At 32.8% G+C, this 5,462-nt stretch overlaps 1 pseudogene; it reads right to left on the reverse strand.

Moving 5' to 3' along the window:
* Window positions 1-1,327: 1,327 nt before the first annotated feature.
* LOC101788479 (BBSome-interacting protein 1-like) lies at window positions 1,328-1,546 on the reverse strand (annotated as a pseudogene).
* Window positions 1,547-5,462: the final 3,916 nt, after the last annotated feature.

The following is a 5,462-nucleotide window of genomic DNA, read 5'->3' on the forward strand; positions in this document are numbered from 1 at the left end:
TTTCTAAAGCATCTTTTGAGATTCCTAAAACCTGCTTCCCTACAAAGGAAAAGAAACGTAAAATATTAGCAAAGTAATGAGACAATATTTGTGGCTTTTGGTTTTGTTTTCTTCATTTTTTGCAGTTTTTTGCACACATCTAACTTACCAATGTTTTAGTGATATTGTTTGTAGGAAGTCTTTTTAAAGTATTCAACATAGTTCTCCTAAAAACAACAATTTTTTTTTTACTTACAGATCTTCTTGCATCAGTTTGTGGACATTTAATGCAATTGCATAATTACAATAACAACTGGCATAGACCAGCTTGGGAGCAAACACAACTGGGTATTTGGCAAGAAAAGACCCTGAATCTGCCTGCTGAATGATGCCTGGCAGAGATGTTAAACATACTGGAAGGAAGCCTACCAGTTCTAGTGAATTTTCTCTGGCCTTGAGTTAGTATGTGTTACAGAGGAAAGAAAGACCTTTGATTAATCTAGTGAGTACAAGGAACATACATTTGAGCTATTTTCTCATTTAATCATATTAACTATTTAGATAGCTCATCATGAGTACAGCACTAACATTTCAGTGCAATCCATAATTGTACTTATTATAAACCATAATTTAAAGAAGCAAAGTTGTATCTGACTACATTGGATAAAAAAAGAAAAACTATGTATAAGATGATAATAGTAGTTGTACCATGCTCCTTACTCAAATTTTCAAGTTAACTATGTGCAAACTATTATATAGAACAATTTTGTTTTCTACATGTTGCCTGTCATGTGTCCTCTTTCAGATGCATATTGTTTTGTTTTGTTTGAAACCTGGGATTGAACTCATGACCTTGCACTCACCAGGTAGGCGCTTATGCCACTGAGCTAAATCCCCAGTCCTAGATACATATTGTTTTGTTTAATCACACTTCCCTAATTTCTTTTTCCTTCTTCTTTTTTATTAAAATTTGTTGTAATTAGACAATGTAAAAGCCAACATGAAAGTTTTATGTATTTCAAGTTAAGATTTGTAATAAACATATAAAGCTCTATATAAAAGTGACATTTAGTCATTGGTGCCTATGTCAAACTTGTAGCACTAAGTGAGAGAACAGTAATTTATTTGTAATTTAGAAACCATGAAAATACTAAAACATTTGTTTCAAAGTTAACTCCATTCAATTCAAAACCATTTATATTTACAAGCTTCAGCAATCATTGGTATTTTAAAATAACATGTATTACCAATTATATTAATAAATACTACTTTCAGCAAACAGGTACAGATTATATTTTTGTTATTAATAAACCATAGGTAAGGTAGGGTGCTCTCTGAAGTGCTAAGTTTATTGGTCAGTGAACTTTTTCCTGTTTTTTTCATTTTCTGCCATTGTCTGTTGGCAAATGGTATCCAGACCTGCTTTTTGCATTTTTCCACTATTATTAGAGTCAGAGATTTTAAGGGTAAAAGTTTGGATTTACTCAGCACCATTGGGGTTACATTCCACCAACAATTGCCCTAGCTTTGGAAGAACTTCCTGGAATATTGACTTCACACTTCACATCTGCCATGTTGTCAATATGATATTTTCCTGAAAGTTGCTCTGTCTTTCTATCTCTCTCTCTCTAGCTATCTCTATCCATTTTCAGTTTAAGGCATCCAATCTGGTATTATCAAGAAGACTGCAGCAAAATAATGGCCAATAAAATCTGTAGCCCTGAGTACGAATTAATCCCCTTAATATGGCAGCTCTAGTCACGGATGATCCTTCCTCAGGGCTACATATAGAAGCATCCTTCCCAGTAAGCTCTTTTTTTTTTCCAATCTTCTAATAAATATGTTAAATTTTCTTCTAACTTGTTAGATTCCCTTAATTCATGATCTCCAAAATTCTTTCCTTTCAAAGTTCTCCCATATCAAATTTTCCTGTTCCTTTCTTCAGTCCTTTAGATTTTGATTTTGCTAAGTTAAAATAGTTATGCTGGTAAACTAATATAAATATTTTAATGTAGTTATTAACTTGAGTATATAACACATACCCATAGGTTATTGTGATACCCTATTAACATAAACATTATCAAGAGTCTTACAGAGATAATCCAACAAAAGAAAGGTATGATTAATGACAAAATTTTAACAGATGCTATGAAAGAGTTAAGAGCAAGGAAAGGATTTTTTTTTTATAATTTTTTTTTGGCTTTTTCGTTTTTTTACCGGTACCAGGGATCGAACCCATGACTGCCTGCTTTTGAGGCAGGCACTTATGCCAATGAGCTAAATCCCCAGCCCCAAGGAAAGGATTTTTAATGACTACCCTTTCTAACTCTTTTTAAAAATCAACACTGTAGAAGTAACTTTAACACTCTAATTATTAGGATTATCTCTGCATCAAGGACATACATAAAACTGTCTACCAAACAGTATAAATTCACAAGCTGCATCTAAAACTCAAAATTAGTTTGATTTAATTTTGATCCAGAAATTCAGTGTGCGTAAGTGGGTGGGGGAAGTTGTATGTGCGAGTATGTGTGTTTCTGTCATGCTTGGTTTTTCTTTCTTTTTTTTAAATTTTATTTAAAGAAAGACTAAACAAAACAAAAAATAGGTAGAAATAATACATACGTTCAGAGAAAAAAATAAACAGTAAGAAATCACTAGTTGATGTTTACATATTGTCATTTTACAAATAGTTGTTCAAGATACTAAAATGGATCATGTAAAGTAGGAATTCAAATAGCGAGATTGCAAACAGTTCCGTTCAACTGTCCAACAAAAATTTAGTAACATGTTGTCAGTCCTATACACTTAAACATACATGCAGTTATCCATATCTTCATTTATGTTTAGATTAAACAAACTAAAGCAGGTTAAAATCATTCTGAATGAAGAATAATAGTATTGCTGGATTTCACATCATGACACTCCGTGATCAGCACTGGGTACTGTAGTGTCTTTTTTTTAAATTTAATTTAAAAAACACTAAACAAAACAGAAAACAAGTAGAAATAGTACATAATTTCAAAGAAAAAATAAACAGTAAAAAATCACTAGTTGATGGTTACAGATTGTCTTCTTACAAATAGTTATTCAAGATACTAAAGTGGAGCATAAAAAGTGGGGATTCAAACAGTGAGATAGCAACCAGTTCTGTTCAACTATCCAACAAAAACTTAGAAATATTATGGTTATTAATCCTATAAACTTAAACATACATGCTGTTATCCGTATCTTCAAATATGTTGAGATTGAATAAACCCAAGCAGGCTAATATCTGAACAAAGAGTAATACTATTGCTGGGTTTCACATTATGACACTCCAGGATTTTAGTGTCTCTTTTTCTTTAAAGTATCTGTTCATTTCATCATGTGTCATAAGATGAGTTCTCATAAACTGTTTCTAGATTCTACACATGCATGAGTCTTAGCATGTATTTCTATCCTTTCTATATTAGAGGGAGAAACAAAAAAACAAGGCAAAACAAAACATATTTCTATAAACACATGAAATGAAATAAACATATAAGACCATTGTACAAAGAGTTCTACCATGATTCCTGTGTTGTCTCTTGTCATCTCTAAAAGAATTGGCTATATCATTAGACATAGTATAATTGAATGTATCAGCACATAACAATATAAATAAAAACACAACTTTGTATATAGTATAGGACTTCAAACTCCAGCAGTTATCAAACCAGAATGTTTATCACAGAATCTTGTCATCTTCAATGCAGCCGCCTATACTCTCAGATTGGATACTATCAATCATATCAGTTTTGAATAAAATCTTCTCTGTCTCATTTCTGTTATGCTCTTTTTTTGCCATCAGTTGTCTGATTATCTTCTTCATTCTGTTTTCTGCTCCATTCATTGAGGCCTCTCTGCCACTGGAATCCTAGTACTTTTCTCTCTCTCTAGAATGCAGGGCAGTATTCTCTGTACATTTGGATTGTGGTTGTGAATTTCCCAAGTTCCTCTTTGTCTTGGAAGCATCTTGTTTCTCTATTAGTTTCTAGAGACAGTTTATTAGAGTATATCAATATGGGATAGAGGTTATTTTCTTTCAGGGCTTGGAATATATCACTCCAGACTCTTCTTGACTGGTTTGTGATGAGAAGAGTGCTGTTATTCTGATGGGCCTTCCTTATAGGTTATCTGTTTCTTGTCTCTAACAGCTTTTAATATGCTGTTCTTATATTGAGTTTTTGAGGTCTTGATTATTATTATATGCCTGGGTGTAGCTCTGTTTTGGTTGTAGGTGGATGGAATTCTGTATGCCTCATAGATTTTAATATCATTTCCTTTTCCTATGTTTGGGAAGTTTTCCTTAATTATTTCTGTGAATCACCTTTGTAGTTCCATTGTTTGTTCCCCAGCTTCTTCATTCACATTCTTTATCCTCAAGTTATGGATCCTTTTGTAATCTTCTAGCCTTTGTGTTGTTACTGCTTGTTTCCTTATAATTTTTAAAAAGTTTTCCCTTTCATGCTCCCACATTGCAAAATTGTCCTCCAGTTTGGATAATCTATCCTTAGTTTCTTTCAAGCTTATTTGCCATCTTTTCATAGAGTTTTTAGTTTCCTAGTGATTGCTTTGAATCTGCCTCATGTATTCTATATTTTTTTATATTCTTCACCAAATGGTTCTCTCCTTTGTTTGAGTTCCTCCCTTCTTCCATCTGCTTCTGCTTGAGGAGTGCTTAGTATCTCTTTTACTAATCTTCTTATATCTTGCTTTATTTGGCTAAATATTTCACTTTTGAATTCATCCTTGAGTTCCAAATATATCTCTTTATGTCACTGGTGCCATGTCTGATGTTGCATGTTTGCTGTTCTCATTCCCCTTTTTATTTACCTGTCCTGGGTCCATGTTCTCAGCATTGGAACCTGACTTTTTGTTGTTGCTTCCTCTTCCCATCTTTTTTGCTTCTTCCAGGAGGCCCCAGTTTCTTTCTTTGTTGGTTATAATTCTTCTGAAGCACACTGGCTAGATGACCCTTCACACTCCTGTCATGTTGTCAAAGTGTAAGTTTCCAATGGTAAAGTTGCCTGCTACACATAATTTCTAAATTATCCCATTTTAGAATGTGCCAGGTTTTTTTTTTATTTATTTATATATTTATTATTTTTTGGTATCCAAAGTTGAACTCAGGACCTCTCACTTGCCAGGTAGGTGCTGTGCCACCGAATTATATCCTCAGCCCTCTGCAAATTCATTGTTAATAGACTCACTGAAGTAAAATATATCTGAAGCTTTATGTTCACTTTTTTGTTTTTCAGTTTCTATGAGCTGTACTTTTAATCTAAGAAAAAAAATGAATTCTACAAATTCTGACTGAGATGTTACTTTTGATGTGTGTCATTATTACCCTTTTAAGTAGATTATTTTCAAAAATTCTGTTCAGTTCTTCAGTTATTTTTAGAATCATCTTGGTATTGAAACGGTTTAAAATATGTCATTTCTTTGTTTATCAGAAACTA

The sequence above is a fragment of the Cavia porcellus genome, unplaced genomic scaffold (genome assembly GCF_034190915.1).
Source record: "Cavia porcellus strain 051 isolate PalLab524CR breed Dunkin Hartley unplaced genomic scaffold, mCavPor4.1 scaffold_4, whole genome shotgun sequence".
Taxonomy (NCBI): Eukaryota; Metazoa; Chordata; class Mammalia; order Rodentia; family Caviidae; genus Cavia; species Cavia porcellus.